Source organism: Ictalurus punctatus, chromosome 2, assembly GCF_001660625.3.
Source record: "Ictalurus punctatus breed USDA103 chromosome 2, Coco_2.0, whole genome shotgun sequence".
Classification (NCBI taxonomy): domain Eukaryota; kingdom Metazoa; phylum Chordata; class Actinopteri; order Siluriformes; family Ictaluridae; genus Ictalurus; species Ictalurus punctatus.
In genome coordinates this window covers 18556294-18569943 of record NC_030417.2, presented here as the reverse complement: position 1 = coordinate 18569943, position 13650 = coordinate 18556294, and positions in this window count along the sequence as shown.

Sequence of the window (13650 nt, the reverse complement as noted above, 5' to 3'; positions counted from 1 at the left end):
ATATGAGCTACAGCATACATACTCTCATTTCCTGGTATTTACATCTAGTTGTATTAAACAACATAAAACATAGAACCTTTTGTATAAGACCGCCCAATTTTTAGGTGAGCAAAATTATAGGAACAGATAAGACTTGAATTAAATGAAAGTAAATAACACTTACATAACACACAATATTTAGTTGCATATCCCTCGCTTGCAATAACTGCATCAAGCCTGTGACTCAATTACATCACCAGACTGTTGGTTTTTTCTTTTGTGATACTTTTCCAGGCTTTTACTGCAGCCTTTTTCAGCTGTCTGTTTGTTTGTTTGTTTGTTTGTTTGTTTGTTTGTTTGTTTGGGGGGGGGGTCTCCATTCAGTCTCCTCCTGAAATACTGCTCTGTGGTTTTGGTGATTGACTTGGCCAGTCTAAAACCTTCAACTTTTTCGCCCCTGATGAAGTCCTTTGTGGAGTTGGCAGTGTGTTTTGGAATGTTCTCTTGCTGCTTGATGAAGTTCTTCCCGATTAGATTGTATGCATTTCTCTGTAAATTGGCAGACAAAACATTCCTGTAAAGTTCTGAATTCATTCTGCTGTGAGCATCATGAGTTCCATCATCAATAAAGACAGTAAGCCTGTTCCAGAAGCAGCCATACAAGCCCAAGCCCTGACACTACCTCCACCATGTTTCATAGATGAGCTTGTATGTTTTGGATCATGAGCAGATCCTTTTTTCCTCCACACTTTGGCCTTTCCATCGTTTTGGTTGAGGTTAATCTTGGTTCCAGAACTTTGGTGGCTCATCTCGGTATTTCTTTGCGAATTCCAATCTGGACTTCTGATTCTTACTGCTGATGAGTGGTTTACATCTTGTGGTATGGCCTCTATATTTCTGCTCTCAAAGTCTTCTTCAAACAGTGGATTGTGATACCTTAACCCCTGCTCTGCAGAGGTTGTTGGTGATGACTGTTGCTTTTTGGTTTTTCTTCACTGCTCTCACAATGTTTCTGTAATCAACTGTTGTTGTTTTCCTTGGCTGTCCTGCTCCATGTCTGGTTGTTAATAATAAAACACCAGTGTTTTATTATTACTTCAAAATGGCTTACTTTTGTCCCATAGGGTACATTTACACAACAATTACGTACTAAAAACGGAAATGGTTTTCCTTTGTGTTTTTGAAAATTTTTGCGTACAAACAATATCATTGTCAAAACGATCGCGTTCACATGGATCTACGAAAACGACTAAAAACGCTGTATTGTGCATGCCAGGCCACTAGTTGGCAATGTCCCTTTGAAAATAAACACTACACGCCTGCGCACATAAGCATTCACGTCAACGTGTCCAGCATACTGATCCAGGCAAGACTGCTCTATAAACAAATACAAGTAAATGGGGGAGCACAATAACATTTATATTTCTCAAATAATTTCAATGGTTTATGAGCTACGTTACTTAGAATCTCGATAGTTAGACTTGGAAACTTATTCATTGTAATAAGGAATTGTGAAAACTCACACTTGTCAAGCATAGATTTGGCTTATTTTTCTCGGCTAATAAATACTGAGATGTCCCTAATGTAATATAATTTAATGTACATCTTTTAGCTTTTCTTGTGCTCCAGGTAAGAATTCTGTTAACAAAGCTCGAACATTTTTAAATAATTAAAAAATCAAAATAGTGCATCTTTAAGTACTAATAATTGACCATAATTGTACCAAAATGGAACAAAATCGGAAAATACAAATCAAATAGTGAGACACTAGCAGTCAGTCTGCTTTCTATATTTTATTAGCAATAAAAGGATACAGATAAAACAGACAATTACAAAGATAATTATAAGATTTTGAATACCCTTCGTCGGCGTAAATGTGGGTTAATAATTTGGTGTATGTAACAACTGCGTCTCCGTTGGTCATAGTATCGATGCAGAACAAACACAGTCCTGTAGTCCACCATCATAGTTTTGAATGTTTCTCGTGCATGCTTATAGATTGAACATGTAATACGCGTGCCCATGACGTCATCGTTTTCACAAATTCTTGATTTTGTATGTTTACACGGAGATGATAACAGCATCGTTTTCAGAAAATTGTACCTTTGAAACCCGTTTTCAAAAGTTTGCATTTTCAGGCCTCAATAAGCCGTTGTCATGGGAACAAACAGCCAAACTGCATAAAAAGTTTTCCATTTTTAATAATGATAATGAGTCTTTATTGATCACATATACATATGCACAGTGAAATTCTTTTATTCACATACCCCAGCATGTCAGGAAGCTGGAGCCAGCCATGATACGGCACTCCTGGAACAGAGAGGATTAAGGGCCCAACAGTGACAGCTTGGTAGTGCTGGGGCTTGAAGCCCCAACCTTCTGATATGTAACCCAGAGCCTTAACTGCCAAGCCACCACTGCAGGTTGTTGTGTAAATTGTGTAAACGGCCCCATAGACAGATCTTTTGTCTCCATGTTGGTTTATCCTTTTTAAGAACAAATGCAGTATTCAAAGGCAAAACCCAACACTCAAACCAAGAGTAGATATTCAGGGCACACCTGGGCAGCAAGAAACATCAGTATGTTTGATCACTTGAGAATATGGGTGGGTTCAATCAAAATGTGCATTTTCTAAGTTGCTTAACACATCTAAATGTAAATATGAGGAAATGAAAGCCAAAATCCTGATCTCATATTCATCTTTTGATCTCATGTCTTCAATGTACAGCAAAAACAGGGGACTGTGTATGTATAATTATGCTACTACTACTACTACTACTACTACTACTACTAATAATAATAATAATAATAATAATAATAAACAGAATGAGCTTTGAAACGGATCTTCCATCAATCCCCTAATAGTAATATTTTATATAGTAATAATATTTATAATAAATAGCCTACATTTATTATCAATATTCTTAATAATTAATAAATAATTCTTAATAATAATTCTTAATTAATAATAATTCTTATAAACATATAATACTTATGTTGTTCATATATAAAGTTATAGCCTAATATAATAATATATTATTCATATATAATAATATTCTATATATGAATAATATTTATGATAACAATTACAGCAGATGAACTGAACTGTCCTGCTCCACCTTTACCTCGTTATGCATGAAATGCGCGTGCTCCTCCATAAAGAGGGAGCTGCTCTATTTATAGCTCGTCACCCGCGCGCACTCGCACCCACTCACCCCCAGCTCGCGCCTCCGCCATTGGTCAGCGCGTGCACAATACACGCAGAAATCCTATACGTATTTTGGAGAGCACTGCGCGTTCACGGGACATGAATAATGAAGGGATTTTCGGTGATGTTAGGAGAGGGGTGCAAAGAGAAGTGCACCCTCTTAATAATGCATCAGTGCTGGGTGTGTGTGTGTGATGTATGTGGGTTGGGGGGGGGGGGGGGGTGATGGGGAGTGGTGGTATCTCAAATTACTAGAAATGTGGGTTTTAGGATGGTCTTTATTATTGCCAAGTAATGTGTTACTGATGCAGCAATCAGTGCAGGTTTGGCTCAGAATTTCATTGATTAATTCATTCATTTGTTAATTGATTAAAGTGGAGCAATACTAAAATGACATTTCTTCCAACATATGAAGTGGCTTCATTCTTAAGTTTATATATTATTTAGTTGTTTGTTTCATTGTTTATTAATAATATTTTCTAAAAGTAATTAAAATTCCAAAAATATTTCCAGCAGATTTGTTATTAATGTTTTAAACTGGAACTACGCTAACACTGTTTTTATTAAAATGACACAAAATATATATATATATATATATATATAAAATTATAATAAATTGCTCAGGCAGATTAAGTTATTTATTTAATAATTCATTCGTTCATTTATTTATTTTTTTAAAAAGTGGATCAATATGATCCACTATCACATATGCAATAAACTTTATATGCAATAAACTTGCAACTTCAGATATTTGACATTAATTTAACATTTTCATTGCTTTAATTATTTTGGTACCACTAACATTCTCTTCAGCTTTAGATTAATGATTATATGGACCAAAAAATGGCAGTTGTATCTGTATTATAGCTGTATGTTTGTTTGTTTGTTTATTTATTTTACATACTTTCAAATCCATGCTTATTAACTGGCTCTGGTTGTGTAAACAATTAGACCATGTTTAAAAAAAAATCATATCCAATTAAAAAATTCTAATTTATTTTCCAGATGTTTTTCTTAGAATCAGTAACAATTGTGACTTGTTGGCTTTTGTAAGTTGATGAACAAATCCTAGCCCTGGTGAATAATGATCTTTTCTTTTTAAATAAATAAACAGGGAATTGTATGGTCACTTTATAACTGTTGGGGGTTACAATCCTTCTGTCTAAGTGGACATGTATATACATGAGGTACAGAAGCCATTATTTCCCTGCTAATGTAGTGCACTTATAGCAAGAGTACTGAGCCACTTGGGATTCATTGTCAGCGAGAGTGGTGCCAGTATGAGAGAGCTGGGGTCAACCCCAACAACCCCCCCCCACACACACACACACTCCCTATACATACACCACACAATGGGTCTGCTTATTATCAGACTCGCTCCACAGCAGCACACAAATTAACGACAGGCCTGGGGTTTGTCATAAAGCAGCGTTTATGCCGGATTAGGGCACACGTCGGGGTGAAAAGGCAGACGTTCAGGCTTTTATGGTTTAGCAATAAAAACACAAAGTACAAAAAGTTTTAGCCCAAATTATCCACCTTTCTCTCACACTCAACTACTATACACAGTTTGAAAAGTAAACTTAAAGGTAAAACTATATACTATATAAGGATGATGAGTGCATGTGTGTGTGTGTGTGTGTGAGAGAGAGAGAGAGAGAGAGAGAGAGAGAGAGAGAGATTAGGTGTTTTATTTTTGTCCTCAGTGAATGTGTTATCTAACAACATCATCGAGCTGAAAAATTATGCAAAAAGTGTTAAGTGTAGAACTGAGAAGCGTTTGCACCTGGCACTGCTCTCCTACGTTTGGCAGTCAAATCAAACCACCAACGATAAAAATGTGGCTGGAGAAGTGTGTGTGTGCAGAGCAGATACAGAAGGCACAGAGGAGAGGCTTCCATGTCTCAATTTTGATTGGGCAGAAGGAGTTGATTCATTTCCTATAACAGCACTACAAGTTTAATAAATGTTTAAATAAAAAATTAAAATGTACTACAAATGTAACTGTATAGCACACCACAAAACTTTACAATGTTACAACATACTACAAAACTTAACTGTTCAACACACTGCAAAACTTTATAATGTTTTAATATACTGTACTACTTAAAGTAAATATATAACACATACAAAACTTAATTTTACATCATACTACAAAACTTAAGAACTTTTCTAGAAAACTTTGCAACTTTATAATGCACTATAAACCCCACACTACAAATCCTCCAACTTTATAAAATCATATGAAATTTTACAACATAATACAAAATATACTACAAAATGTAATACAAATCTTAACTGTATAGCACACTACAAAATTGAACTCTACAGCATACTACAAAACTTAACAACTTTACAGCATAATACAAAATGTAACTGTACAACACACTACAAAATCCAACTTTGCAGCAGACTACAACGCATTACAATTTTACAACATACTAATAAACTTGACAGCACACTACAAACCTCATACTACAAAACCTTACAACTTTGCAACATACTACAAAACTTTACATCATTCTACAAACCTAATACTACAAAACCTTACAACATACTATAAAACTTTGCAGCAGACTACGAACCTGATACTACAAAAACTTACCAAACACTACCAAACTTAACATTACAACATATTAAAAAACCATACAAAGTTATAACATACTGCAAAACTTTACAGCTTTACAACACACTAAAAAACACCATACTACAAAACTTAACTGTACAACACAATACAAAACTTTATAATGTTACAACATACTACAAAACATATTTGTACAACATACTACTAAACTTTACAGCATACTACGAACCTCATACTACAAAATCTTACAACTTTACAACATCACAAAACTTAACTTTATAACATATTAAAAACCTTACACAGTTACAACATACTTCAAAACTTTACAACTTTACAACATACTACAAAACATATTGTTACAAAGCAGTGACACTGGTGATGAAAATCATCTAGTTAAAAAAAAACCTTCAACAATCACACACATTTTTAAAATCTGTTCATTTGTAAGCCCGCTGTACAAGTCGCTGTGAATGAGCTGTTAGTACTGTATGGAAAAAATAATGTATTATAATGAGTGCATTAATGTAAACCTGTGACTTGAAATACGGTGACTTGATTACTTGTAAACCGAAACTGTAACTGGATGTGACTGTATGTAGTGAGTATGCTGATGGCCAAGTGTGTGTATGCAACCATTAGCACCATGCCACCATACACATTGCAATGTAATTAAGCCTCATTAAGGGGACAGTGTGCGTTGAGGGTGCTCATGTGTGATGTAAGAGATGTTTTCAGTGTAACTTTTGGAACTTAAATGGCTCACCGTGCTGCACTGTGGATGACTCAGCCACCACCGTTACCACGGAAACCAGCCTCCCTTGCAATGAGTCTCTTGGTAACACTATTGTTGCCAAGTAACAGCATGTGTGTGTGTGTGTGTGTGTGTGTGTGTGTGTGTGTGTGTGTGCGCGTGTGCGTGTGTGTGTGTGTGTGTGTATTTTGAGTTACATTTAGATCTATATCTAATTACGCAGTCATCCTGGCCGACTGTTTTCTGATTAGTTCATTTCAGGTGATAATTATAGAGCAGTTGAGGAAAAGTGTAGAAAGAGAGTTTAGTGTGTGCCATGAAATCACTCGGATTCCTGTCAGAGGCTCAGGTTTGTCCGTGGAATTCCATTTGATTTAATCAAATTAGGAGCAAGCTTTGATTGAGGAATTAATTAGTTAACGCAGCAGTTAATCGCATTATCTGCATGTGGGCATGGACATATATAATTGTAAATGATTTTACACACACGCACACACACACACAGTTCTGTTTACTAATTAGCATTAATAGGTTGTCTTATTATGCTTGTTTTTTCTGTTTTACACTATTGTGACATGTAACATATAACATTTAACATAAATGATATAAATGTATATTCGATATAATGCTATAATTATAATATATAGATTTCTTGATTGATTGATTTTGAGAAATTCCATAGCAATTTAAGTTTTTTATTAGCTCCACCCCAAACCTTGTCATTTACACCCACTATATCTTCTTTTTTGTTGCTGTTTACGTATTTGTTTTGTTTTCTTTTGGCAATTTGACCACTGATTATCAGCAAAATAAAAGTTTTTGAAACGCAACACAAAACATTCAAAACTTTAACTTGAGGATTGTCATGATTTCAAATACATTCAAGTGTATGACATAAGACATGATGGCATGAAAAGATCATGACAAAATGTCTTTGTTTATTTCTTTCTTGTTTCAGGATACACCATCCATCCATCCATCCATCTTCTACCGCTTACTCCTTTTCAGGGTCACGGGGAACCTGGAGCCTATCCCATCAGGCACAAGGCGGGGTACACCCTGAACAGGGTGCCAGTCCATCGCGGGGCACAATCACATACACACTCACACACCCATTCATACACTACAGACACATTAGATATGCCAATCAGCCTACCATGCATGTCTTTGGACTGGGGGAGGAAACCGGAGTACCCGGATGAAACCCCCGAAGCACAGGGAGGTGTGAGGCGAATGTACTAACCACTAAGTCACCGTGTGCCCCAGGATACACCCACATTTATTTCCTTTTCCTTTTTTCCTCACCTAGACAATATTGGAGGTGTAAACTTTTGCACTGGACTGAATGAGATGGACAGAATGTGTGTAGTATTTATAAAAATCATGCATGTTCCAAAGAACATTCCAGAAAATGTTAATTTTCTGCCAGCAAGCTGGTTTAAACCCGGACAGAGCACAAGGGTTAAATATTTTTGTTGTTTTTCCTCTGTTCATTCATAAAGGCCGAGGCGGTCCACCTACACCAATCAATCTCTCTCTCTCTCTCTCTCTCTCTCTCTCAGACGACGTCAGAGATGACGCACGGCGCCCCAAGTGGCTCGCGGATCAAAGGCAATCCATGAGCATGGCTCAAAAAAAAAAAAAAAGAAATATTTTTAGCAAGTGCTAGAGAAGGGAGGGTGGGAGGGAGTGAAGGAGGAAGGGAGGGTGGATGGAGGATGGAGGATGGAGGCGGCTGCTCTTTGTCTAGTCCCCTTTACACAGAATGTGTAGCTGTGCTCCTAGTTTTGCTTTTTTCTCCCTCCTCGATCTGTCCATCTTCCGGTCTCTGTGCATACTAGGTCAAAGTGAACTGGATTTGATCTCCATAGTCTTTACTTTGCTTTCTTCAGCATGAGTGGTTTTGGAAAGAACACACACACACACACACACACACACACACACACACACACACACACACAGAGAGAGAACATAATTTACCCCCAAACAGGCTGTGTGTGTCTGTGTGTGTGTGTGTGTGTGTGTGTGGGTGTGTGTGTGTGTGTGTGTGTGTGTGTGCGCGTGTGGAAGGAAGTGTGTGCGTGCAATTCAAAGAGAACTGTTTATCTTCACTGGAAGAAGAGAAAGCTGGACAGATGGTGTCACTACTCAATAACCGCCTTGCGCCTCACATTGCCAGATTTGTGCAAACATACAGCAAATGGGAAGTTACATGTAATACGACAAATCTGACAATAAAACTGGCGGAATGGAGCATTTTGTAAAGCTGTTGATTCAGAATGTGAGCTCTATAAATCCAGTCATGGTTTTTTTCAAATTGCTATATCTTACCACAACATTTTCGATTTCTCAATTCTGATTGGTTTATATGAATACCTTCAAATACGTTATCGTTTCTGTAGTAACAACTCATGCACAGGGGTTTGTATGGGTGATGCTCCATATTGTGTACTTATTGATATGGTGTTTATAGACTGTTTATAGCTGCTATAACGGAAGAGCTAGCAGGAACAAGAAAATGTAGTGTTACTGTAAATGGATAAAAACTGTTATGTTGTTCTTTAATTAAAAAAAAAAAAAGATTCCTGAGGAAAATGATTAACAACATGGTAATAGCAATAACTCCACTTCATCACACTAATCCAACAATCCTTACTTAACCGCTCCAGTATTTACATCATGCATAATGATTCCTCTCTCTCTCTCTCTCTCTCTCTCTCTCTCTCTCTCTATATATATATATATATATATATATATATATATATATACACATACATACATGTGCATACAGGTATGTATTTACAGATACTGTGTATTATATATAATTATATTGTCTCAGTATTAGTTGTATTGTCCAAGCCACTGTACTGGCTGAAATAGTGAGCTGTATATATGCATATATATATATATATATATATATATATATATATATATATATATATATATATATATATATATATATATATATATATATATATATATATATATATATGTAATTTATTTAGTTTAGTTTATATTATACATAAGTATTTATGCATTATTTTTATGGATGCACAAAAAGCACTGAATTAAACTACAGTCCTAAATAAATAATATATATTCTGGTCTGGGTGTATTAGGTTCTTAAATTAGGTTCAGTAAATAGTACTGAAAGTTTTCCCCGCCCATCCAATTAATCTGTATATATAAATAATCAGCCAACTAATCAATTATGAAAATAATTGTTAGTTGCAGCCCTAACTGTGATATAAGATCATGAAAATCTCAATTTATCTTTTTAAACTGAAATTTAGAAGACAAAAATTATAAGCTTTGAGACTAAAAAGCCAGTTCAGCAAGCAGTGTTGCAGTTTTATGAAAATCAGAGTGCTACTACAAAATGTAAATTCATTGAGAAATTAATAGTTTTACTGACTTTTACAGTAAAAGACATACAGTAGGTGTGTCACTACATTTGTTGATGGTAGTACTGTAGTTATTTGTTTGTTTATTTATTTCATAATGTTTAAATTTTCTTTTAATGATTATTTGGATTCATCTCTCCACTAAAAGTTTCAGTTTTGTTGTAATTATAAATGTATAAATGTAAAAATAAAATATCATTAGGTTATATTAGTGTCATTCTCATATTCATTGTCATGAACACACACAGTCTGTTTACAATGTCTGCCAGGGTGATAAGAATATGTAGTTAAATTAAAGTTAGTGAAGTATTTAAACTAGTCAAATTAGCTCTTGGTGATGTGATTTTTTTTTTTTTTTTTTTTTTTTTACATTTAAGCCCCTGACCCCGAGGAATTCTTTGCATGTGCCTGTGAAAAAACAACATTATTTATGACTAACTGAATCTTCCTTGTGGTTGGTGTCGTATGTCGCAATAGAAATAAACACATTCATGAAGAATGATCTTTCTCATATTATTAAAACTGTGTGTATGCTTATTTAAGATAATTAACAGTGTCACAATGACATCATAATCAGACAAAGAATAACTATATTAAAGGATGGGGTCGGGGATTTATTAAAGCCTGAACACTGTTTAGATATTTTTACTCAGTAATAAAAAGGTAACTAAAAAATAAAATAATAAAAAATAACTGATTGAACCTTTAATGTATGTATGCTGAGAATTATATGTAATAGATTTCTGCAATTACTATATAAATTAGATATGATATGTTCGAATGGTTTCTTGGTCCTATCCCATGGTGCGTCTAGTCCAACGTTTCTTCAGTTTCCCACTCACAAATCTGAGGAATAGTGAAGGTTCTTGGTTTGAGTTTGTTGGGCTAGTTATGAGAGAGTTGTGAAAGCCGTTAAGTGACACCAGCAACTTGACACAAACTAGAAGCTTCACAGCAACAATGGCTTTGCATCATTACATCGTGACAGATGGAAGTCAGTGTAGTCGTTATCCACGGCACTAGATGGCAGCAGAGGAAAGCGCCTGACTTTTTCATTTCCTCCATGAGCAGGACACTTCACTGAAGTTCATAAAGACCTTATTCATAATAAATGATGTCTTTTATAGACTCCGTTTAAATCCCAACATCATGAAATTGCATTGAATTATGGACATAAATGTAGAGCAAAGCAGAGGAGGGACTGAAAGCTCTCTGTTCATTTGAACACTTTCAAGCAAATGTTTAAAAAATATATATTTAAAAAAAAATATATATATATATATATATATAGCCAAATTCTTAAGATGGTACAGAAAATTATGTTGAATTGGTTCTTTTAGATATCCAAATATCACATATTAAATAAATAAATAAATAAATAAATAAATAAATTTTCTGTCTGTAGGAATACCACAAGTTAAAAAAAAAAAAGAGAAAAAAAAGAAAAAAAAGATAAAACATACCTGACATTAAAAAAAGATTCTTCCAAACTTGTTAACATTCAGGTCTAAAGATGACCAAAATGATACAAAATATAACAATATTTTTTGTCATGTACAAAATGTATGCACTTTGGGATTGTTACATGATGTAGCTGATTTTATATGTTTAAAAAAATGATAAAATTTTAAAAATTAAAAAAGCAACAAAAAAAAACCCCCTTGTGCTAATTGGAATCTGAAATATTAATATTTTATAATGATATATCAGATATATCCAGCAAATATTTAAGAGATTGCAGTTTCTTACAATGTAAAATGTTTGCATCTCTGAAAGCTTTAAAGATAAAAAAAAAAAAATTCCTGCAAAAGTTTTGTAGAAACTCTTGTTTTTAGAGTGTAGATGGAAATATAAATCAGTCTGATGTCAGAAAATGATGCTGAAAGAGTGAAGGAAATTTGTGTTCTCGCTGAGTCAGTGTTTGTACTGATTAAATCATCTCTCAGTCATGTTGTTGAATGCACTTCCCCATTTTCTGATTTTACGAATAACTCTGCTTTTTCTGCTTTTTTATGAAATCCTGATTGGTCAGTGTTTACTTAGACCTAACCGTGTACTCTAATGTTTTCAGTTCATCAATTTATCATTATATCAGTTATTATTTAAGATGCTAGATGCCTCTTAATACACGATTACATCTAAATTGTTGAACTTGCATCATTTTACTGGCTCGTGACTTCACATTTCTGAGCAGCAGCATTTACTCCAACCCCCGTGTTGAGCTCTCTAAGAGTGTGTGTGAGTTCATTCGTGATTCTTCCTACAGCTCCTTTCTATTCAGTGGAAATTTGGTCCTGATATCATTATAACAGCTTGATAAAAGCACACCCCAGATGAATAAACGGAGATGCCATTGAGGTAAAGTAGGCTACGGCTCTTAAGTAAGGAGGGCACACTAATGTAAAAGAGGAGAGCTAAAAAGGAGTCTTCTGGGTGCTGATAGTCATCCAATTGAGACAGGTAAGGGAAGAAGGGGAAGTTAAGTTTTTCACTTCCAAGTTTTTTTTTTGTTTTTTTTTAAACCTGCAGGCATTTCCCAAAACTCTCTCCAGTGTGTTCATAAAGTGCTGGCTGAAAAAAAGTTAAAATATGATGGAATTCATTTTGCACTTTAAGCTTTTAACTTCAGCTTCAGGAAGTAAAAGAGAGTTCAGGAAATAATATCCACCTCTTACGAGATAATAACCTAACAAATCTGGAAGCATTTTTTAGTAAAATATAATAATAATAATAATAAAAAAACATTCCAGTATTAGTTTAATTTCTTGCCCCTTACCTAGATTTGCAGTCTCCAGTGTATGTGTTTTGAGAGAGAGAGAGAGAGAGAGAGAGCAAACGAGAAAGAGAATGTCACGTTTTTAACGTAATGAATGTTAGGACGGATGCAAGTGCAGATAAAAGCTTTTAATAAAGAGAGGCAGGCAAACAAATCCAAATCATGAGACAATGGCGTGGTCAAGAAACAGGCAATGGGTCAGGTGATCTGTAAACAGGCATGGCAAGAATTGAGAACGAGGAACAAGAAGCAAGATCAATGAACATAAAACAAAACAAGGAACAGGGTACAAACGCAGGGTACGGTGATAACAGTCAATACTTCGCAAAGTCATAGTGTTAAAAAAGCCTATTACATAGAGTGGAGTGAGGGAGTGTTAGATTGGCAACAGGTGTGTGTGTGATTAGAATTCCAGAGAAGGTGAACGTGTGCGTGTGTGTTCTGGGAATTGCAGTCCATGACAAAGAGGCTGATGAGGGAATGACTGTTTATAACTGCTATAACATAAGTCATAATAGGAAGGAATTTGTCTTTGATGAATCCATTTCAGAATGGTAGCGGTAATTCCGTTTCATCACATCTCTCTGTCACTGATTATTTTCCTATGACAGTAGAACAGTGCACTGTTACGTTACTTACTTCATGCATTGTTAGCATCTTTTCCTTTGAGTACTATACTGCAGTTTTTTTACTTTATTGTAGTGTTGCTTTTTCTGTCATGTCCTCCAAAAAATCTCTTGATTCAATAGCCCCCCCCGCCGCCACACACACACACACACACACACACACACACACACACACACACACACACACACACACACACTCACACTCACACACACTCCAAGTGGCCATCCAAACTAGAGCTTTAACAAACTCTAGCCAGTAAAACAAAAGAAACCGATGCTCTAAATATAGGCAGGCTAAAAGACTAAATGAGAACATAATATT